At 34.0% G+C, this 25,610-nt stretch overlaps 1 pseudogene; it reads right to left on the reverse strand.

Annotated features, from left to right (window-relative positions):
- Positions 1-2,254: 2,254 nt before the first annotated feature.
- The window catches only part of LOC140522890 (DNA-directed RNA polymerase I subunit RPA49-like), a 102,578-nt pseudogene continuing 79,222 nt past the window's right edge, over positions 2,255-25,610 (reverse strand).

Below are 25,610 nucleotides of genomic sequence, written 5' to 3' on the forward strand. Positions count from 1 at the left end.
AAAATGCAAGACATTATGGAGGGGGAAGATGGGGAGAAAATTTGGAACTCAAAATTTTGTGGAAATGAATGTTAAAAACTGAAAGATTATAAATAAACATTAAAAATTAACAAAAAAAAACAGAATTAGCCAAATGGAAAAGGAGATTCAAAATTTCACTGAAGAAAATAGTTCTTTAAAAATTAGAATGGAGCAAATGGAAGTTAATGACTTTGTAAGAAACCAAGAAATTACAAAGCAAAACCAAAAGAATGAAAAAATAGAAGATAATGTGAAATATCTCATTGGAAAAACAACTGACTTGGAAAATAGATCCAGGAGAGATAATTTAAAAATTGTGGGACTACCTGAAAGCCATGATCAAAAAAAGAGCCTAGACATCATCTTTCATGAAATTATCAAGGAGAACTACCTTGATATTCTAGAACCAGAGGATAAAATAAATATTGAAAGAATCCACAAATCACCTCCTGAAAGAGATCTGAAAACAAAAACTCCTAGGAATATTGTAGCCAAATTCCAGAGTTCCCAGGTCCAGGAGAAAATATTGCAAGCGGCTAGAAAGAAACAATTTGAGTATTGTGGAAGTACAGTCAGGATAGCAGAAGGTCTAGCAGCTTCTACATTAAGGGATGGAAGGATTTGGAATATGATATTCCAGAACTCAAAGGAACGACGATTAAAACCAAGAATCACCTACCCAGCAAAATTCAGTGTGATACTTCAGGGGGAAAAATCGTCATTCAATGAAATAGAAGACTTTCAAACATTCTTGATGAAAAGACCAGATCTGAATAGAAAATTTGGCTTTCAAACACAAGAATCAAGAGCAGCATGAAAAGTAAACAGGAAAGAGAAATCATAACAGACTTACTAAAGTTGAATTGTGTACATTCCTACTTGGACAGATAACATTTGTAATTCTTGAAATTTTTCTCAGTATTTGAGTAGTTGGAGGGGTTATACACATATTTATATATAGATGGAGAGCACAGTGTGAGTTGAATAGGAAGTGATGATATCTAAAAGAATAAAATTAAGGGGTGAGAGAGGAATATATATGGAGAAAGGGAGAAATGGAATGGGGTTAATTGTCTCTTATAAAAGAGGCAAGATAAACTTTTCCAATGGAGGTGAAAAGGGGGGAGGGGTGAGAGGAAAGGTGTGAAACTTGCTCTCCTCACATTTGGCTTAAGGAGGGAATAACTTGCACACTCAATTTGGTATGAAAATCCATCTTACACTATAGGAAAGTAGGGGAGAAGGGTATAAGCAGGGTGTGGACATGATTGAAGGGAGGGCAAATGGAAGGAGGGAGTAATTAGAAGTAAACAATTTTGGGGAGGGCCAAGGTCAAAATAGAGAATAGAATAAATTGGGGCAGGATAGGATGGAGGAAAATATAGTTAGTCTTACACAACATGACTATTATGGAAGTCTTTTGCAAAACTACACATATATAGCCTATATTGAATTACTTGCCTTCTCTGTGTGGATGGGTGGGGAGGGAGGAAGGGAGAGAAGTTGAAGCTCAAAGTTTTAGGAATGAAGGTGGAGAATTGTTTTCGTGTGCAATTGGGAAATAAGAAATATAGGTAATGGAGTATAGAAATCTATCTTTCCCTACAAGGAAAGGGAGAAGATGGGGATAAGGGAAGGGTGTGTGTGTGTGTGATAGAGGGGAGGGCACATTGGTGGAAGGGGCAATCAGAATGCAAGTAGTTTTGGGGTGGGGGGAGGGGAGAGATGAGGAGAAAATTTGGAACTCAAAATTTTGTGGAAATGAATGTTGAAAACCAAAAATAAATAAATAAACATGGAAAAGAATAAGACAAAATTCCTTTCTTTTAAGAAATTTAAAGTTTAGGAAACTGAGGCAAAAATGTGTATCTTCATTTTAGCAAAATTAGAATAATGACTCTATTTCTGAAATTGTGTTTTATTCTTGAACCCATTACGCATTTTGGGCAGAGGTCAGCCATCTAAATAATAATTTTGAAATATTTCTATCAGCTGCCAATACCATTTCCTTCAGTCCATTACATTTTCATTTTTTCTTTCTTACAAAGATGAACAAATCAACATTCCAAATCTAGTTCCAGTCAGAAGGCAAAATTAAATATAAAAATCAGAGATGACATTTTTCTCTAGCAAATGTAATTTTCAAGTCATCATGCTTATCAAAATAATTAAATTGGATTTCTTCTTTGAGTATAATTAAAAGTCTTTGTTATTTCTGGATTTTTAAAAATAATTATAGTTTGGCATCTTTTACTTTTCCATCACTATCCTTTTCACCTTGTCCATGAACATCAATGTCATTTTCCACTAAAAAAAAAAAAAAAAGCCAAAATGTATTTCAAATTCTTACAGTAATTCATTTTTGTGTTCCTAAACACCTTAGGCACTGACATTAAGCTTACATCTCAAAGGTTAAATGATGGAATAAAAATATTTATTTTATGTTCACTAAGGTATTCTAAAAATGATAGAATTTCTGTGCATAGCTTCCTATGTGAAATTAAGAAAAATTAAACGAAATCACATTTCACAACATGCATTGGTTAACTGAACTGTCAACTTTTGAAAATCTGATTTTATTTATCCATTAAAACTAAGTGTTAAGAACATAGTTGTTACAAATATCAGATTTTAAGGATATGATCTTTTGTGATCCTTGGCACCAGTCCAGACATCAGTCTTAATTTCAGTCTCCAACAGACATCTCAACAAACTACTGTGAATATTTCAATTCTTTAACATTCAATTGATTTAGAGTCTTCTGAAAGCAACTGAAAGATGATCTATCAGAGTTACCACTCATTCAAAAAAAAGAAAAGAATTCCAAGTGTTTGACATTGAGGGTAAAAGATTCATTCATGCTCATGCTACTCTGGCTTATAGCAAAAAATCAAAGCACAAAGCTATGGAAAGAACATTAGACATGGAACAGCAGAACCCAGTTCACACTCTACTCAACTATTTAAGGCACCACTAATCTAAGCATTGGGTTCCTTACCTGCAAAATTAGGAAGATGCATTGGGTGACTACTAAGGTTCCTTATACCTCCAATTGATGAGTCATCCACCCATTCATCAATTAGCAAACATTTAGTAAGGTATGCTTGGTGCTAGGAACAAAAAGACAAAAATGAAGTATTTCTTCCTCTCAAGGAACTTATATTTAAGTGGGGAAGATAACATATATGGTACTTCCTACCATATGTGTAGGTGACATATGCTCAAAGGTTGCAAAAACTTGTTAGCCCAAGACAGATAATCAGAAGGTTAACTTGGAAATATTGAGGGTAAAAATACTACATAATTCAAAAACAAATAAATGATTCCAGGGTGATCACAGTTCCGCTCTTGTTTGCTACTGCAAACTAAAAAGAGAGAGCTACATTAAAAAAGGAGTAGTCCCAGTCCTAATTGGACAACTAAGGAAAAGAAGGATTGCCCTTTTCAATTCATTTCAATGTGTATTTGTTAAATGCCTACTGTGTGCCACTTCAGGCAAAGGAAAATCCAGTCATGATACATAGATTGCTTTTGACTTCTTTTATGAAAATCCCAAAGAGATAAATTTAAAAGTAACATTCCTTTAATCTAATTGTCAAATTGCCAGTGTTTTACTCAGTGTATAAACTCATTTTGCTCCATGGGCCTTTCATAGTCATATGTTTAATGAGAAAAACAATTTAAAAAGATCATTCATGCTGAGCAGGAAGAAAAAGGTGTTACTGTTATAATTCACCAATATGCACTGACATCCATTAGAGGTCTCAAGCCTCAGAAGTCTCAAAACAGTGTCTCCTAGGAACTGAAACCCACAGTTCATCTCATAACACATCACTAAACACCCATCAGATAGTAAAATAATTTGGTCACACACAACTGGTTTTTTATCTCCCTTACCATTAAAACATAATCACATGTCTAGTTTAGACAAGATAAGATCCTCATTAAAGTCTCATAAAGTTTGGCTGGCTTGAGTAAATCCCTAAGGGATAGAAGGTTTTTCTCAAGTATAGGAAACTGAAATATATATATTTTAAAATTCATCTATGTAATATGTTAGCATTAGTGAGAAAGTTCTCCTGCCTAGTACTCTTCAATCCATTTTTTGCCAAATCCTAATGTTCTAAATTGACTTTCCTTTCATTTCTAATCTTAACAAATAAGATAATAGCCTTGTTTAAGCAACATCAGAGTCTTGCAGGCTTTTGGATCATAGATTTAGAGCTAAAGGGGTAGCGATCAGGCATTGAGACCAACTTCCTCACTTTACAATAGGAGACAATGAGATTTATAGAGATTGATGACTTCCCTCCTTGGTCACACAGATAAAAATCTGAGATTTTCTGGATCTAAATCCTGTGCAATTTCTAAGATGTAAGGCTTATTTTCCTTCTTCCCCATCCTCTCCAATTTATTTATTCTTTTCATTTTTCTTTGGGAAAACATTCTTACAAAGTGTATAGAATTGGCATAAATAAATCAAACATTTATTAAGCATCTACTGTGTGTCAGGAATTATGCTAAGTGTTAGCAATACAAAGAATAAAGCAAACATTCCCTACCTTCAGGGAGATTTCATTCTGGTGGAAAAGACAACACATATACATTCATGTGTATCACAGTGTACATATGTGTGCATATGAGATATATAAACACATACATGTGTGCATATATGTATGCATATATACGTGCATGTGTGTACATATGCATATATAAACTAAAATACGTATTAAATGTAATAGTGTTTTGTTGTTACATGTGTGTACACACATGCATATATACACATACCCATATGCATATATACATGTATATATAGATATATATACATATATACATATATCTATATATACACTTATTCTATGTATGTATATACATATATATCAAGTAAAATACTTTCATATACATAAAGTATCAAAGAAGTATATATCCAGATACATAGATAAATACGTTGATACATAGATATATAGATAGACACATAGATCAATCAAAAATCAGGAAGAATATTCCCATACAAATCAAATACAAGATAATTTTGGAGGAAAAACACTTGACGTTTGTGGCACTTGAGTTGAATCCTGAAGGAAATGTTTAATAGGTGCTTCATGATATTGAACTGAAGCTCAGCAGAAAAAGTAACATTGAATATAGTGAAATGGGAGTTGGCTGCATTGAAATGATCATGGAATCCAAGGGAAGTGATGAGGTCATCAAGTAGAATAGCATAGAAGGAAAATATGGTCTAGGACAGAAACTCTGGGAAAAACCTGCAGTTAGTTGGTGTGCCATGGATTATTGATCCATGGAAGGAAACTGAGAAAAAACAGTAAGACATGTATGAAAATAGAAGAGAAAAACAAGTTTTGTAAAAACCCAGGGAAGTTATCCTAGAGGAGAAGGTAGTCAGCAAAGGCAAGTGTGGGAGGGAGGTCAAGAAGAATAAGAACTGCAAAAAAATGCCATTGCTTTAGCAATTAAGAGATAATTGAAAATTTTTGATAGGGCAGTTTCAGGTTAGTGATAAGCTTGGAAGCCAGATGGCAGAGGGTTGAAAGTAAAGTGATAGGAGCAGATGTAGAGGCACTGAGTGCAGAAGATTTCCTTTATAACTAACTTTGACTTTTTAAAACTTTTTGACTTTTTTGACTTTTTAAAACATGAGAAGAAAAAGTCAATAACTGGTGTGAGGGATGATAGGGTCTATTGAGATTTTCATAAGAAAGACTTTACCATATTGTAGACCACATGGAAGAAACCAGCTTATAAGGAATGATTGAGATTACAGAGAGAGGAGATGACAAGTGGGGCCATCTGCTGGAAAAGATAAGGAGGAATGCTGTCAAGTATAGAGGTAAAGGGGTTGGTTTTGTGGATGAAAAGGACATCTCTTTATCAGAGACTAAAGTAAATAAGCAAGTAGTAGAAGAAGAATTCAAGGTATTGTAATATGGGGGAAGGAAAAAAGGTCAGCAAATGACCATTTTTCTTTAAAAAGTATGAGGTGAGGTCTTCATTTGAAAGGGGAGAAGGAGGTGGAGAAAATACAAGGTTAAGAGCAGATGCCATGGTGAATAAGATAAGAATAAAATAGTGAGGAGTAAAAGGATTGCGTTGCTACAATGAGGGCCCAAATGAAGTCAGCTTCTCTTTTTGTGGTTTACCTAGCCATAAAGTGATAATCTGTGTCTAAACTACAACAATGATATTGGCAGTGTGTGTGTATGTGTGTGTGTGTGTGTGTTTAGGATTCTTATAAAATTTTTAACTCTGAAAAATTCTGAGCCCTCTAGGCATCACTGAAGATCTCTTCTTACCTCTCCTAGCACTCTTCCTGCCTGAAACCATTCCCTTGTGTTGTTAGCTTACCAAGTGCCTATGGTTTTTCTCTCAAACAACCCTGTGGAATCCTACAAATCAATAACTGTATATTATACATTTTGTATTCCCTTCTTCCTACAAAAAATAGTTTGTGCAATATGTGAAGAATAAATATTAATTAACTGAGTAAGGTCATATTCTGGTTTCAGAATTGGACAGTATTTCTTTATTTGTCTGACCATGATACTATAATCTCGTTAAAAATGAATTTTTAAAAAACTTTTTCTTCAAAAACCACAAGCATATAACCCCCAAAGATCACTCCACTGGGAATTTCCATATCCTCATGGGTTTTCCCTTTGTGAATTCATGACATTATTTTAAAAGGATTTTTCAGGTCTTCATCATAGAAAATTATTTATAATCACAACAGAATCGCAATTTACTTAATCTGGGATTGATATCTGTTAGCTTGAATCTTACTCCAAGTACAAAGTTTAGACAAGTAAAGACATATTCAGGGTTTCCAGGAATTCAATGTTAATATATAAGTACAAAGCATTTATCTATGACATTAAGTGCCCCTACAACTAAGAAATAAACAAAGAAGTAACTAAACATGTTGGTCCAACCAACAAATCCAATTCTTAGAGTTGGAATCAAGTTTTCTAGTCACATTTACAACAAACCATGGAAACTGAATCACACTTATGTAGCATGTAGCACCAAAGCAATATTCACAGAACCCACAGCAGCTGTGAATATCAATGCACAATTAAGCATTGGGAAATACCACAGACTCTCTTCATGGAAGGCAGAACCAAAACATTTATTCAGACCCAAATCCATCACAGCAACAAAAATCTATCACAATAACAATGCAAAGGACAACACCATCCCCAAGTCTTCCCCCTACTAAGCTTCCCACAAACCAGGTCCATTAAACAAATTACAAGCAGGATTTCCTTAAACAAAATCACTCATGCTACCCAGAAGCCTGCATCCTTCCTAGATCTGATAGCTCTCAAGACTAACTTCCTCTCAGCTTTGCTCTAACTTGGCCTCTTCCTGCTCCACCCATTCACCAAAACTCCTCTCATCATAGGCTCCATATGACTTAATGAGACTATTAATGAGTAGGAAAGATTTTCCAATTCAAGTTACCATTACAACTTATTATCCAGCTTTATTTTTATATAAAGGACTATAAATGAGAGGATAATGTGAGCAGTAGTCTAAAGTTTTAGTCAAAACCATTTACAATGATTGAAATTACTTTTTATTTATTATTTTATTTTTCCCAGTTGCATGTAAAAACAGTTTTTTACATTTGTTTTTAAAACTTTGAGTTCCATATTCTCTCCCTTCCTCCCTCCCCATCCCCACTGAGAAGGCAATTAAAATACTTAACACTATAGGTAAGTCAAGGAATTATCCAAACTTCAAAATGTCTTAAAGGTCATCATTCAAATACTGCTGTTAATGAAATACAAATGTTCAATGTATACAACTTCTAAAAATATTAAACATCTTTCAGAAATAAATATGGTTAACTCAATCTAGGATGACGTTTCCAACATCTCTCCTTAATACTTCACAGAGTCTCGCTAAATCTTCAGATCATAAGCAATAAAATTATCATTTAAATAAATCTGGTGAAGGTTTTTTCTTTTATTTTTCAGAAATTTTTTATTTTATTTCCAGATACCATTTGGGGGTTTTGTGATAGTCCCAAACCTTCAGTTTTCTTGGTCTTCTTTGAGGTCCAAAAGGATTTCTGCAATAGGCAGCTTTTGCTTCTCTTTCCTGGTGCCTTCTCTATTTCCTGGAATTTGTTGGTGTCTAGGGCATTCCAAGCTATTAACATTCATGTCATTTGAAATGAAAGGATGATTCACAGATTCTTCTTGTCAGAGGGAGAAAAATAAAATTTAATTTTGTCCTGGACCCAAAGGATATAAGAAACATAATTTCAAGGGATACTTGGTCATCTCACCTTTCAGTACTTATGCAGGCCACTGGGAAAATAATTGCAGCTTAAGGGTCAACATCTTTTCAATTCAGTTCAATTCAAATGGGATAACAAATATAAAGGTTTTTTTTTTTTTGCAAATTTTAAAGCATATGGAAATACTAGCTATTATTATTACCATTTAAATCAATTCAATTTGGCAAATATTTAATACCTCCTCTGTCTAAAACACTGTTCTAGGTACTTCTAGGTATTGGAATACAAAGTAAAAATTAAATACATACATATGTGTATGTACATATATGTGCATGTATACATATATATATAGGTGTGTATGCACATGTGTCTCTATCTATATCCATATCTATCCCTCTACCCTCAAGGAATTTTCATTCTTTTGAGTATTATTGGGCCATTTTATTGGGTATTATGTGTTGTGGGATATCAGATGTAAAAATAATAATAAAGGATAATTTAAGGAAGAAATGAGCCATAAAAACTTGGAAATCAGAAAAGGATTTAACTAAGTTTTTGAAGAAGTGAAGGTGAAGAGAGAGGAAATAGCCTGTGATAAGGCATAGAGTTTTGAGATACAGTGTCACATTCAGGGAAGAGCTAATAGTCCAGTTTTTCTGGTATGTACAGAAAAGAGGAAGAAGTAAATCTGAAAAAAATAGAAGGCAACCCTATTATCAAATCCTTTACCTGTTATGCTGAGGAGTTTATATTTTAAATCAAAATGGGTAAGAAACTCTTCAAGGTTTCTGAGCAGGTCAGACTTCTTAGTTTTATTAAAGAAAGTGGGGCTTGGATCAAAGCAGTCTCATATCTATTAAAGATCCTAAGCTTCAAGAATATAAAAACACCATACTATACATAAGGGTACCAACATCTCAGATGCAAAAGTAGATCAATCAGAAATTCTGAGTGTTGGGATGTGAAAGATACTAGAAGGGCTGTTTCTGGAGACTCATAGTATGGGTGCCAAATGTTTCTGACATACACAGAATATATTTCATAGCTTGCCATGTTGAGATGAAGCTACATAACTAGAACTTATCATGAGCTCAGCCCAGCCTCCACTGACCTAATTACAACAGCCCCAAAGAGCCAAGGCAATAGATCTAAACCAAAAGGGATCCACATACATCTAATGTACTAAGAAGATCCAACAGGAATATTCTCTTGTGATAACAAGAAGCAAAATCCCCTTTTCCTGGCTACCTATCCCCTTCCCTGTTTACCTCAGCCATTCTCTCCTCTCCTGTCCTGTCCTGTCCTCTCCTCTGCTGTCCTGCCCTGTCCTGTCCTGTCCTGTCCTCTCCTCTTCTCTCCTCTCCTCTCCTCTCCTCTCCTCTCCCATTCCACTATGCCCTCTGGAGTCCTTCTCCTTCATCCAAGGTCTCTTCACTGATCAGGGACATTGTAATAGATATTGCATCTTGAGGTAGAGAATAATAAAATGAAAGTGGTGATGATGATGCTGATAGAGACAAAAATGATGTTGGTGTTGTTGTTACTTTATATTATAGTGATCTATGGGGAGATTTTATCTCCCATACTACTACCACTATGGCTTTAATGATAAAAATGTGTCTCATACTTCACATGATTGGCCTACACAATAATGATGATGGTAATAATAACAATAATAATAAAACTAGCATTTGTACAATGCTTATTATGTGCCAGGTGCTCTGCGAAATGCTTTATAATTATTATCTCATTTGATTCTTACATTGCCATTATCTTTATTTTTACATGTGTGGAAACTGAGGCAAATAGAGGGTCAGTGACTTGCCCATTATCACATAGCTAGTAAGTGACTGAGGCCAGATCTGAACTCAGGTCTTCCTGATTCCAGGTCTACCACTCTATCCAATGCAACACCTACTTGCCATAGATATACTATAAAAATGTATACCATGTAAGCATATCTCTCTAAATAATACAATTACTTTATAATTTATAAAGCACTTCCTTCAATACAATCTTGTGATATGGGCAGAACAGGTGCTATCGCTAATTTACATGAAAGGAAAATGAATGTAAAAAAGATAAATTGCTTTCTTCAAGCTCATGTGGGTTATAAAGTGTCAAATCTGGAAGCTTGAACCCAGGCCTCCTGACAGGAAGTCCAGTGTTCTTTTACTCAGCAATGTTTTCTACTCACAAGCCTCAGGGTAATTTAAAAAATAAATGAACTACCTATGAGGACTGCGAGATATATAAGTGCAGATATAAAATCCTGGGCAAGAAGAAAGATAAATAATTAAAAGGTGGTGATCTTTTCAATCAAAGACTGCCAGTGGCCCTCTATTGTCTCTAGGATAAAATAGAAGCAGCAGAGCCTAGATTTTAAGGCATGCTACCTTCTGAGTTCAATTTACCTTTCTCCAACTTATACCCTATTAGTATCCTTCATGCACACTACAGAGCAGTCAAACTGGCCTTGTAGCTGTTCCTAAACTTGGTACTTCACTGCCCACCTCTATGTATTTGTATAGGCAGCTTCCCATATCTGAGGGTTTGCACAACTATGTATTTGCTTCTCTGAATACTTACTGTAAAAGATTCAGCTCATGTATCATATTCTCTCAGGCAAGCACTCCCTTATCCCTTTTAGTTATTAATGTTCTCTTACTAGTTACATTACCTTGTATTAACTAATCTACATAAAGGGTTCATTTTCCAAGTAGAACATACTCTTTTGGGGAATAAGATACGTTAATTTTTAAGTAGTTGGTCAACATAGTAAATAGTGTTGTACTTGAAGTCAAACATCTGAGTCTGGATCTTCCCTTAGACACATTAACTAGGAAAACCACAAAAACTTTCTCAGCCTCAATTTTTTTCATCTGAAAAATGGGAATACTAATAATAACAACCCTATATATCTGTTGTGATGATAAAATATGTAAAGCAATTCACAAACTTTAAGGTACTGTAAAAAAGATAACTATTATCTGTCTATGTGATCATGTCATCCCCTCATCAATAAATTCCAGTGACTTCCTACTATCTACTGGATCAAATATAAAATGCTGTTTGGCATTGAAACCCTTCATAACCTATTCCCCCCTTTCCGGTCTTCTTACACCTTACTCTACAACATGTACTCTTCAATCCAGTGATGCTGGCCTTCCAGCTATTCCATGAATAAGACACTTCATCTTTCAGCTCCAAGTTTTTTCTCTAGCTATCCTCCATTCCTTGAACACCCTCCCTTCTCCATTCCAAATACTGACCTCCCTGACTTCCTTTAAATTCCAACTAAAATTCCACCTTCTATAGGAAGCCTTCCTCAACCTCTCTTAATTCCATTGTCTTGCCTCTGTTAATTATCTCCTATTTACTCTGATATAGCTTGATTTCTATATAGGTTGCCTTGTGTATATTTTTCTTGGCATGTTGTCTCCCTCATTAGATTTAAGATCCTTGAAGTCAAGAATTGTCTTTTGCCTTTTTTTGTACCCCAGCACTTACATATGCTAGGCACTTAATTATATATGTTTACTGATCTTTCTCTCATCTATCAATATCAGTCTTTTATCCCTGGCAACTACTATAATGTTGACCCATAGCAGGCACTAAATATATGTTTGTTTATTTTTTTTAAATTGAATTGAATTCATGAATTAAGTACGATGTTTTCCCTGCATGCTCAATAAAATCAACCCTATTTGATTTCTAGACATATTATTGCCCTTGTGCTGTTGGTATGTAAGTATTAAAATACTATTAGTACCAATTAATGTTTATAGATTTAATCTAATTAGATGTGCTGCTCTCTCTACCATATCTGAAATATTTTGACATCTCAAAATATGAAATGTTCCACTCTTTCCAGGCCTAATTTTATCCCTTCTCCCCAGTGAAATAATTACATACAAATATATTTGGACACTCATATGAAAACAATTATTAGGTGTCTGTAATAGAAAAGTGAATCAAAAGATCTGATTTCAATGTTGGGTTTTTTTAATTGTTGATATTTAGTGATGTCACTTGAAGTACCCCAGCATAATAGGTCTAGTTCACCACCCAAGCACAGATAGTTATTTTTAGACTCAGGGAACATAAGTATAAGATTAAAACTCAGCATCATAAAATGTAGCCCTAAATTTCATGAATAAATAGAGCACATCATAATTGTAATATGTGTTTCTTTGCATGGATACAATGGTAGGCTGTAAACATTTGGTCTTTGTTGGAACAATAGAAATGATGACATTTAGAGTAAGGGGCTTTGGTTTGGTTTTGTTTAGTTTTTAATTATTCAAATCTCCCACTTGCCTTTCCCTTTCAGTTCTCATTGGCAGCTGTTCCTTTTCCTCACCATGCATGGAGCCTGAAGCTTTCCTAGATTTGATGAAGCTAAAACACCTAAAGTGGCTTAACTTAAATTTCTGTCAGGGTTCTTAAGTCTTTCCTATAGAAGGAAGATTATGCTCAGCATTACTGTGCAGATGGTAAAAACAAAGTAATCTTAAAAATCCAGTTTTATTACTTAGCCTGGTTTTTATAATCATGACTAGAAGGTAATTTACAATAATTTAGTCTAAATACTATTACCTAAAGCAAATGCTTTTTTTATACCCTTTAAAAATAGTGACAGAGATTTAGACTACATTGACATAAAAAGGAAGACAACTCTGATTTTTACCTTATAGAAAATGTTTCTAAAATTCCTTAAATGGTAAAACTGGAAATTTAAGATTATGAAACAATTAACCACAACTGGGCTTATGAATTTGGACATATTCCTTAACCTCAGTGAACCTCACTTTTCTCAGCTATAAAATGAGATTAGTCTACAGACTTTTAAAAGTTTTTCCCACCTCTAAAATTCCATGATTTGAGTTTGTAAAAATTCTTAACTAAGAGAGCTCAGAAGCTAGCTAGTCCAATTCCTTCATTTTAAATATTAGGAAATTGAAGCAGACTCAGAGACGTTGACTGCCCTGCCCAAAGTCACTGAGTTGTACTGATGGTAAACACCAGATCAAATATTTGAACATAAGTCCCTGACTCTCTGGTGATTTTTTCACTGTACCACATTTCATCTAATTCCCTCTTAAATATACTTTTTCATGATTTTAAAAGAAAATCTAATATTTCTTAATATTTCTATGGAAAGCTACTTAGAATATCCTAAATATTAATTATAATGTAATATCATTAAGGACAGATATTTCATGGAGTAGTAGAAAGAGTATTATTCTTAGAGTCTTAAGACTCACGGTCAAGTCCATACTAGATATATTATTAGCTGATCAAGTGACTTAACTTCTCTGATATTCCATTTCCCATTTCCTCCTCTATAAAATTTGAATTATAATATTTGAACAACCTACTTCATAGAATTTTGTGAATACAGTTTTTATTTATCTAAATCTTAATATTTCAAGACTTCAGCTGATCCATGATTTCCTTAATGTGATTACTACACACAGTTCTGATTTTCCTTTATCTACAATTTTTCAGCTTGGACAGTTCTTTTCTATATCCTCTTATAAAACCTCCATAGTGTATCCATCTAGCTCTCTTCTGGAGACTTTCTTCTTCTAACATTAGATGGGCACCAGGGCAATATACGGATTACCCAACTTTCACTCTTGCCATACAACCAGCTCACTTCCCTTTTCAATTGTACATTTCTGGAAAATATCGTTTATGCTTTTTCTTTACCCTCACCATGTAACCTTCTATTTCTTTGCAGTCTCAAATTTGATTCTTCAGAGATTTTGATATTCCACTATTTTTACCCATACACAATACTAGGAGAATATTTGTATTTTTAGAAACCAATTGTGTTTGAAATTATCAAAGGCATTTCATAGTTTCCCACATGAAATTTAGCACACTTTCCTTCCCTATTCAATATTAAGCACAGCGCTTTGTTCATCTACAGTGCCTGCCAGGTACATTCTTTGATGGTCTAAGTCAATGAATTACCCGTTTAAGTTGAAAAGTAAAGAAGTGGATAATTATCAATATTATAATTCAATATATCATTCACATGTTTCTGTTCCTATTATATATACGTATTTGTATTCATATACTTACTTGTGTGTGTATACTGCTAATTAGCCTTTTTACATTTCACCTCTCTTGAGTACAATCTGATTAACACTGAGTGACCTCTTTGTTTCCCGTAATCTCTCTGTTCACAGATCTTTCCATTTCAAACTGTTTCTGCTGTTGTTGCCATAGCAAGTGCTCTAATAGCCACAATCCTGCTGCTTAGGTGTCTAAGAAGAAGGAAATACCAGTTACCTTTTGAAATTTCCCACGACATTATACCAAAGGAAAGAAAGCAAGAGCAGAAGGACGCCCCATCTTAGGCACAGAATTTCCCAGGAAAATATGAACTCACAGTTTGTCACAAGGTGAGGGATAGGAAGGCTCCTCTTTCCCATGCACCATATTGGATCACCCATGGACAGTTCTTACACTCTGAAGCTGGCAACAGCCTAGAGGTTTAGGAATTGCCCCTTCAGTATATCCACAGTGTTCTGGCTCAGCAGACAATTTTAGAGACTGCAGAGTATAAATCTGAGTCAGTGTAGCCAATGAGAAACAGAGGATATTTGTGCTTGTCCTAAAGTGAGAAGTCCAAGAGGAAAATCCATAATCTCCATCATTTATGTCCAGAAGCAGACTCAATCCAAGCTTCAATATGTTTTACTGGAAGGCCAGTTGAACACGTCCCAAGTGGAAGAGAACAGCCAAGGAGGCACTGCACTCACTGAAACATTCTCCTATCTCTGTTAGAAATCCAGTTTGTTAATAGTGATATGGCTGTAATCTTTTCCCAGGATTTTATTTATATTTTCAAAATTGATATTATTAATGATGTTGATGTTTAGTACTCTTTCTTTGTTTTGCACTTGCCAGGTATTAGGAAAAAAATTTGTCTCATAAAAATCTTCAAATGTTTTCTTTTTCTTTCTGAAATATTGAAAATGATTTCTGCATTGCAGTTTTTTGATTGGTTTTTTTTTGAAAATTTAATATAATTCTCTTGTAAATCCACACACACCAACCCTACCTCATTTCACTCCCACGTTCTTAGGCAGTTCTTTTACAACTGGTTCACACCAGAAAAAGAATAGACACAATGACCATGACCATGTAAAGGGAAAGAACAACAATGATATTACAAGTAAAACTAGATGCTGTGAAATTACAACTGAGACTGACCCTAAAGAAAACATATAAAAGTGAACTCCCCTCTCTTCTTTTCAGAGGTAAGAGATTAAAGATGTGAAATACTGGAATGGGTGTGTAATTTGGATGTGGTTGAAGTGTTGGCTAGTTTTACTGAAAAGGGTTTTTAAAAAAAATCTTTGTCATAAGGATGGCTCTCTGGGAGAGGGAAGGGAGGTACATATATATACATGTGTATATATACATATGTATGTATATATATACATATATGTATATTTATATATATGCACACATATATGTAAATGTAAATAATTATGAAAACAAGTTACATCAATCTTTTTTAAGACACCAGAGAATATTCAAAATAATTCCTTACCTAAAGAATATCGACAAAGATAGCACAAAGGAAGAGATAAATAGAATAAAGCTATTACATGCAAGATCGAATAAAGTTTTCTCTTTGGCTCTTAAAGTCTTTCAAACCTTTCAAGTTTTCCTACATATTACTCACCTCCATAAACTCTTACATCCAGTGGCGGATGGCCTCTTTTTTGTTCCTCTACCAAGAGATTCCAACCCTCCAATTTTATATCTTTTCTCTAGTGGTCTCCAATGCCTGAGACTCTACTTTCTCATCTCTATCTCAAATTCCCTGTCTTCCTTCAAGTTTGAGGTTAAGTCCCACTTTTTCAAAGTGTTTTGCCACTCATCTAAATCTTAATACCTTCTTTCTGAGTTGACTTATCCTCTGTATGCTACAGCTGTACATAGTTGTTTGCAACTTGTCTCCTCATTAAACCATGATCTTGTCAATACCAGGTTCTGATTTTTTGCCTCTCCTTATATCTGCAAACCCAAAAGAAAGAAAAAAAGATCATTAGCCAAAGGAAAACTTAGTCCATTAGTCATCATGGCAATGCTCAAGATGACAATTCCTTAATTAAAAAATAAAAGATGCACCTTTTCACTAGTCCTGAATGGTCCTGTTAGGATGTTCTGAGTTTATCTGGCTAATTCATCTCAATTTATTTTTCATCCAAAAATAGTTCCCATAAGTATTCAGCACTCACATGGGAACTCAGTGTCTGGCAAATAGTAGTTATTAAAAAAAAAAAAACTTTTTGACTGACAACTAATGTTAACAAAAGTAAAAGAGATAAAAGGTTTGAAAAATATTTTTCATTTATTTCTCTTGAATTCTATAGCCCAATGTTAGTTTTTCAAGAGAATACCCTGCCATATTAAGGGTTAGCTATCCATCTCTGTTTTGGGTCACCTGAATATTTCAGAAATTCAGAAAGTCACTGACAACATTGAAAGGCACAGGATCAACTCAATGGACAAAGATTATCAACATATAATATTTGCAGAAATAGCAACAATGTGATATTCACTGTGTCTACGGCAGCCATGAATATCCTGACACAGTTCTGAATCGTGAAATACAACAGACTGTTCACATGAAAGACAGAACCAAAACATTTATTCATATGCCAGAAAGACAAATCCATCATAGTAACAAGAATCCATATGCAATAACAATGCAGAGGACAACACCATCCCCAAGCCTTCCCCCTGATAGGCTTCCTACAAACTGGCTCCATTAAAAAAATCACAAGCAGGCTCCCTTCAACAAAATCACAAACAAGTTCTTTCACTCACACTAGCCAGTTGCCTGCCTGTCTGTATCCTTCCTAGCTCTGACTGCTCTCTGACCAAATTTCCTCTCAGCTCTTCTCTAGCTCTGCCTCTTTCTGTTCCATCCTTCTTGTTCCACCCATTCAGCCAACTCCTCTCACTATAGGCTCTATATGACTCTGACTTCCATGTGACCCAGGCAGATAACATGGGCTTATTAATGAATAGGAATGATCTTCCCATTTAACTTACCATTACAGCAGTTGGTTTAATCACTGTATTATTTATAATACTCTCTACCCATTTCCCACTAACATGCTACTATTACTGTGAAACTGAAAGAGGGTCACACAGAAAAACATCATTTTGTCAATCATATAGCTATGAATCTTCCCATATTTATGATTATCCTTGGAGACAAGAAATAATCTAACACTGGAGTCAAATTCAAAACCTTTCCTGTTTATCAGAATTTTCCAGGCATTGTGTTTCACTGACAGATCATTTGTATGCCACAATGCTGGATTGGCATATGCTCGACATCTAGAGCAATTCCACCCATTTACTGAGCTTCTGTGGTCTCTCTCTCTCTCTCTCTCTCTCTCTCTCTCTCTCTCTCTCTCTCTCTCTCTCTCTCTCTCTCTCTCTCTCTTCCCTTCCTTACCTTGGCTCTCTTTCAAAATAGATAGCACAATTCATCTAAATGCATTATAGTAAGCATGTCACTTGACCTCTCTAGATCTCAATTTTCTCATCTATAAAATGAGGAGTTAGTTTTGTAGGTGTATCTGGATCTAGACCTGTGATACTTTGATCTTATGATTGTTTCAGCAAAGAAAAAAACTAACACTACTCAATTGCTTGAGCACATCAAAAATAAACAACATTGATAAACTTTAATGTTTCTAATTCCTACTATAATACTATGGCAAAAACATTTACCAGTAAAAACAGCTGTAATGTATGTCATTGTCATGGCTTTCTCATTCTCTTTTGAGAATGTCATATAGCAAAGAGTTATGGTAACATATCTTGACCTTTTCAAAATTGTTAGTGAATATGTAGGAAAAGAAAGTTTTTTCTATTTACCTTAAGAGTGGATGTCTTAAGTTGGCAAATATTAGTCAAGACTAAGTCTGAGATATATCATATCTTTGCTTAGCATAGATAAACATGTAAATTATTGAGACACATACATATGTATATATGTATGTATGTATATGTGTGTGTATATGTATGTGTACATGTGTGTATATACACTCCTCTAACTCCCTTCAGTCTAGCAGTGAATATTAGACTCCTGGGAGGACCACATTGATTCTTCTAATACTTCTCATCAACATTAAGTGAATATCCACTGTGTATAACTTTTTTGTATTATGTATAAAAAGGAAAGAAGTGTAAGTAAATCCTATTAACTTCAATAGAATTTCAAAGAAACATTTTGTACAGCAAAATTATCATTGACCCTGTTGGATAACCTACCCACAGATATAGTTTGATCTAATTATAGCAAAATCTATGCAAATAGCTAAATGAAATTCACATAACCCCCTCAAATATCTGTCAAAAATGTGCATAAAAAGGTCTACATGGTAAGTAGGATAGTATGAAAAAAGCATATATAAAATACTTCCAAGGCTTTAGCCTGTAGGCATTTGGACCTCTAGTTTTAAATAGTATACAAGGGAAAGGGATATAGCCAGATTCTGGCAGAACTTCTTTTTCCTCATGTTCCCCCATAGAACAGTACTTCTTAAACTGTGCATCACAAACCCATATGGAGTGGCAAAAAAAAAAAAAAATGGCAACTGTGAAAGGTTTCTGAACCCATAACAACCAAAAATGGATTAAAAATCAAGCATAATGAATCTGAAGTGTTTCTGGCAGCACCTGCCCATGTTGCATCTCACAATTTCACTGAAGCATTGGTTCACACAAAGCATGAACACTTTGCATTGTAGATGCCTTCAGGCCATGCAAGGGCCAAAATTGCCTTAAAGAGAAAAAGGATCCAGAGTGGAAATCTTTTAAGAAGTCTTGCCCTAGAGTTTACATGTTCCTTCATCTTTGAAGAGATTAAACTATAATAATCATGCAACTGTACTTCTTAAGTGCTTACTGTGTGCCAGTCATTATTTGAGAGAACTTAGGTGCAGAAATAAGCAAAACGTGTTCAGGAAATGTTAATTATTTTCTTGACTGAACCAGACAGCATGATAGCCTAAAAGATATACTTCCTTTGGATGATTCAACTTGGTGAGGGCCTTAAAGACCAGAATCAGGAGATCTAATTTAATGGAAGGAAATTGAAAGCTACAATTGTCTTCTGAGAATACCAAATTCAAGAATTGTAAATGTAAAAGAATAGAAAAGAAGGGAAAGGACAAAATCTTGGAAGAGATTTGATTGAATTTTGCTTTACCTTTGGGACAAAAGTTCCCAATATTATTCTTTTTTTTTTCCCCCTAACCTACTGATTCCCTTTAATTCTCCCTTAATAAGCACACATGACAAAATGTTACAATGATAATTGTTTGTATTTTCAAAAAATCATTACATTTAGCATTTTAAAATTATTTGTAGATGTTAGTCTCTAAATCTCCATAATCACCCTGAAATTCAGGCATCAGAAATTAGAAACAAGAATATTTTCTTTCTGCAGAATCAATTCATCCATCAATTGTCAACAATTTATGAAGTTCATGCTAAATGATAGGCATTGTATCATTCATGTGTGGTTGTTACATTGTCATTGATGATAATACATTGTTTAATATATTAAATAAAAATCTGTTCCATTTTGCATCAATTTCTTACCTTTTCAGATTTATGTGATCTTGCAGTGATCTGGCTTGTTGTCAACTCAAACTTTCTGTGAACAGCTTTGTTTTGTTAGTTGGTAATATGCCTATGATCTTCTGGCAGCCTTTACACCAATGTGTTATAAATGTGTTTGTTCCTAAACCATTATTCTCTTTGGTTGTAATTTCCCTCTGCTTGGAAAGGTCAGTTTTATGCCAGCTGTCTTTGCTCAGAAACACCATCTCATTGTGGTAACTTCTTTACTTTCATTTAATCTTCTCTTAAAAATAATGAAAATTGCAATAAATATTATATTTCTCATATTTCTAGTCTTTTTGGAAGTTAGATCAGATTGAAACTTGGATTTACATATGTGCCTCCTTTTCCTTTCTTTATTCTTTTTCTAATTTGATATCAAATTTGACATTTGCTCTTCATAGACCATTGTATATCATTAATAGATAAGTTACTTATAGGCATACAAGGAGCTCAGGAAGTGGTGTGTTGTAGTCTTTCTTACCAGCTCTCAAGAACTGATTATTAAATTTTCAGTAGGGCTATTTACACCTAAGAAATTGACAAATTCTACAAATCAGGACTTGATTTATTTCTGGATTGTCTAGATCTAAGAAAGTGATGGAGAAAATATAACCTTGAAAGTGTGTTGTACATAGAATTTTTCTTTTTCTTCAGAGTACATCCATTTAATTCCTGACTATTTGGCTGTAGAACTAGAAAACACTGCAAAATTCCTATCCTTGATTAAGCAAGAGGCCCAATTTGTAGTAAAGTGATTTTCTAAAATCAAAACACCTACATGCCTTTTTATGTAAATAAATATTATTAGGTCGAATATCATCATTCAACAATATAAAGCATCTTTGTTGCACACTATCCAGGGCTAGTCAACAATTAACAAAGGAGCAAAACAGAAATTATCTTTAAGTAAGTAGTGTATTCATTATATAGAAATGTACTGTGCAGCTTATAGATTTGATCACAACTCATATTTTGACATAAAACTTGTTAAATTTTAGCCAGTTGGTTCCACTATTAAAAATTCAAAATATATTCAAAATAATATAGAATTATCACCAGCAGGTACATGAAAATTACTAGGGTAAATCAGGAAAAACTTTTTAAAAATGGTGGTGTCTGGTTTGTTTGTTTGTTTATTTTATCAAGTTAAAAAAAAACTCATATATGGAGAGAGGTTGGTTTTTTTTTTTTTTGATGTTTCGTTAATATACTTATTTTAAATGTATTTCCCCACTGATAAATCCTTCCAATCTTTTTGGAGTCCACCTTCTGTGTAGTGGAGTGCATAGAGTTCTGAGCCTGGAATCAGAAAGACCTGAGGTCAAATCTATGCTCAGATATTTTTTAGCTCTGTGACCTGGGTTAAATCACCAAACCTTTGTTGGTCCAAGGCTCTTCAACTGTAAAATGGGCATAATAATTGCACTTATATCCCAGATTTTTATGAGGGTCAAATGAGATAATGTTCATAAAGCATTTTGCACAGAACCTGGTGCATAGTAAATGTTTAATAATGGTATTTCCTTTTTCTTTATGAAAAAAAAAATTTGATCAAATTAATCCAAAACATCTGACATGGAGACGATTTCTGATAATATATATCTTCTTGGTCTTCCCCTCACCTCTTACTTTGGAGGTTAGAGGTATATTTCCGTGGCCACATTGACTTCCATTGCTCAGTGCAATTTCCTTTTAGTGATTTTTTTCATTTACATTGGTATTGTGATGTATCTTGTTCTCTTGCATCTCCGTATTTTGTTTTGTCTTTATATAAATCTTTTAGTATTTCTTTGTACGCCTCATATCAGCTAATAAAAGTTTTTAATCACTTGGTTTTTCATCAATACTTAAGGAAAATTAACCATGTGAGTGTCCCAGCCCAGCCTGAAGTTCTAATGTCTAATAGTACTTACCTATAATATCTACTGCCTTGAAAGGTGAGAACTTAATTATCTCTCTATTATGACAGACATCTAAATATTCTAGAGTCACTTGACTGAAAAGATTATTTGTTTTGGCTTGTTTATTTTGTTTTTAGGGAATAGCTCTCAGTTGGGTAGACTTGTAGCCTATTAAGTCAACAAGATAGTCACCAAGGGATACTTAGTTGAGCTCTTTTCTTGAAATATAAGTCACGGTTGCTATGGATACCTAAACCAAAAAGCCTTAGGAAAAGAGACCTGGACAAATCTACTTGGAGATGATAGAATATTAACTACAAAATTACACATTAGTGACTCCATTTTCCTTATGTGGGGCTCATCTTGTGCCTGTAATTAGGGGCAAAAAGAGGACCTTTAAAATAACTGTAACTGCAAATGTCAGTTGGATAGAAAAAGTTGTCATTTACTATTAGTTCTGCCTGCATGTAAAAGCAACCTCACAGAGAACCTTAAAAACGTACCTTTCAACACCTTTGTCCATCTGGTGACTATTTTGTAATTAATGTTTCTGTTTGATTGCAAAGTAACAATTAAGAATAACATCAATATTAGATGAAAATACTGTCTGCAGAACATTTTTTTCACTAGTGAAGCTACTCATAGGAGTAGTTTACTTTAATAATTTAGCCATAACAGGAACTATGAATAATATATATGTATACATACATATTTATACTTTAAGCATGTAAAGCACAAATACATATTGATTCTTTATACATGTAAAAATATAAATATGTATTTATACAGATATATACAAATTAATATAATGTATTTATAAATATGCTATTGTTGTTCAGTCATTCATCTATGTCCAACTCATTGAAACCCTGGGGACTATAGTGTCCCCAGGGTTTTTTTAAAAAGTGGTGTGCCATTTCCTTCTCCAGCGGATCACCTTTTGTCAGAATTCTCTACTATGACCTGTCCATCTTGAGTAACCCTGTACAACATAGCTAACAGTTTCATTGAACTATTCAAGTCCCTCCACCATGACAACATAATGATCAAGATTTATAAATATACATGTATATAATATACATTGTGGTATGTATGTATATATACATGTGGTATATATTGTGTATATATACATGTATATACAGATGTATATATAAATGTATGTATATATACATTGCTATTAAACTTATCTGTATATATCCCAAATACATGTTCCAAACAGAACACTTTATCTTTCCCCAATCCCAAACATTGCCCCCTCAAAAAACCTTTTTTTTCTGATTTGCCCTATTACTACCAAAGTCACTACCATACTTTCAGTCATGCATGCTTGAAATAATTGTTTCATACTTAACTCTTCATTTATGCTCATTCAACCTAAGCTATCTGTTGCTATGTCTTGTAGGTTCTAATTTCACCACATATCATATATACAAATATATATGTATATATGTATAGATATATACACACACACATATACATATATGTGTGTATGTGTGCATGTATACATATGTATATATGTGTGTATCTGTACATATATATACACGTGTGTGTGTGTGTATAAAATTCTCTGTTTTCACTCAGCCCCAACCCTGATGCAGGCTCCTCAATCTTCATTCATGGACTATTACAATAGATTTCTTGTGGACCTCCCTAATTCAAGTATCCCATTTCTCTATCTGCCAGTCAGCTGCTAAAGAAATTTTCTTAAAGGGCAGGTTTGATTATATTACTCTCTTGCTCAATAAACTGCATTTGCTCCCTATTGCCACATTAATAAAATATAGAAATCTTTGAAATCCAAAGCCCTTTAAAAGTTGCACCGTTCCTAACGTCCTAGGCTGCTTACTCTTTAATCCCTTCCATTTACTCTGTATTATAATAAAAAACATTGGTGTTGTTTCTTACCCATGGTACTCTTTCTCTCAGGCTGTGCCTCATACCAGGAGTTCTCTCCCTCTTTACCTCAGACTCCTACTGACCATGTATAGCCTCCTTGATGATTAAACTGCTGCTTCTGAAGCCATGTAGCATTTTACTTCTTTGTCCCTGGCCAGTGAATTTCTGGTTATCATTCTTAGTCCATATGACCACTTAGTCTGTTGGTTATTTTTTTGAACTAATGAACTATTGATGCTTTATGATTTCTTTGTAATTTCTTTCATCATTGTCATATTTCAATGACTCTCACCTCCCCCACTGAACCCTACCTTTTGACAAAGAATTACAGCTAAGAAAAACAAACCAATATCAGTCATGTCTGACAACGCATGCTTTATTTTCACATCTACAGTATAATACCTCTCTCCCAAAAGGAGAGAGTATACTTTATCATTGATCATCTAAAATCAAGACTAGTGGTTGCATTAAGAATAGTTATAAATATATTTCAATGTCATTTTCCTTACATGAGTGTGGACAATGATTCTTTTCCAGGCTGTGTTTATTTCACTCTGGTTCAACTTTATCCCAAATTTTCCCGAAAGCTTCATATTCATTGCTTTTTTACAGTGCAATAATCTTCCATCATGCATGTACTATCAAACACTACAATTGTTCGGTCATTCCCCTATCCCTAGGTACAAACTTTGTTTCAGTTCTTTCCGAACACAAAAAAGTGCTGATATATATGTTTGTACATAAGGGACTATTCTCTCTATTTTTGAAGCTCTTGTACCAAATAGCATAGTAACTGCAGAGGGGATAAAAGGTCAGTGACAATTACATACTATTTTTTGAGATGGTTAGAGTAATCCAAAAGCATACCACAAGTGAAATAACATATCTACTTTTCTTCATTGTTTCCAATATTTTACATTCAAATTTTAGGTCTATTCTAAGTTTTATAATGCAACTTCTCTCCTTTGTTTAAATAAGCATTCACACCCTAGTCCCATTGGATGTATCCACAATATTCACTCTGTTTCTGTCTCTGTCTCTCTGCTTCTCTGACTCTGTCTCTCATATGAATATAGTTATGTCTGTATATTTGTATGTATTAATGTATATGTATGTATAAATGTATGGATGTACAAATATACATATAATGTGACCCTATATTCATTTGTTTCATCTATTGATTCTTGGTAGCCAATATTATGTTAACATCACTGATTGGTCTGTCTTCTCTGGTTTGGATTACTTTTGAACATACTGGACTAAGATGTAAACCTGTTAGTTGATGCCCTTTCTGCCTCCCCTAGCCAGTCCCCTACCCATGCTGTAAGAAAATAATATTTATTCCATGTACAAAATCTACTTCACTTCAAAAATCAAGAAAAGAAACCCACTTTGTTCATATCTGAATGAAACATGACCTTGGAACAAATTAAGTTTAGTTGTTTATGTTTTAAGTATTTGAGAACGTATAAATGCCTCAAAGTGGTCAAACAATTTAAGTCTTGGTATATAGTATCAAACAGGGAGGGCATGTGCACATACACAAACACCATTTGATACTTAATAACCCAGATGTACTTTCATTTAAATCTATTGCATCATAATGATCTTATCTCATTGGAGAAGAAATTTGTTTAATTCATGTACTTGAGATTTTTTTACTAAATTTTCTCAGAATTTTTTAACAGAAAACTATGATAGAGCCTTAAAGTTCCTATAAAGTTTTTTTTTCCAGTAAGAAAAAATATGTCACTGTTGAATAATTCTCACACATTCCACTCCTTCCAGTGGAGGTCAAGAGCACCCATAATTTTTGCCCATAATTTGCTTCCATCTATGAGGGCTGCCTT

Source organism: Notamacropus eugenii, chromosome 2 (genome assembly GCF_028372415.1).
Source record: "Notamacropus eugenii isolate mMacEug1 chromosome 2, mMacEug1.pri_v2, whole genome shotgun sequence".
Lineage (NCBI taxonomy): Eukaryota > Metazoa > Chordata > Mammalia > Diprotodontia > Macropodidae > Notamacropus > Notamacropus eugenii.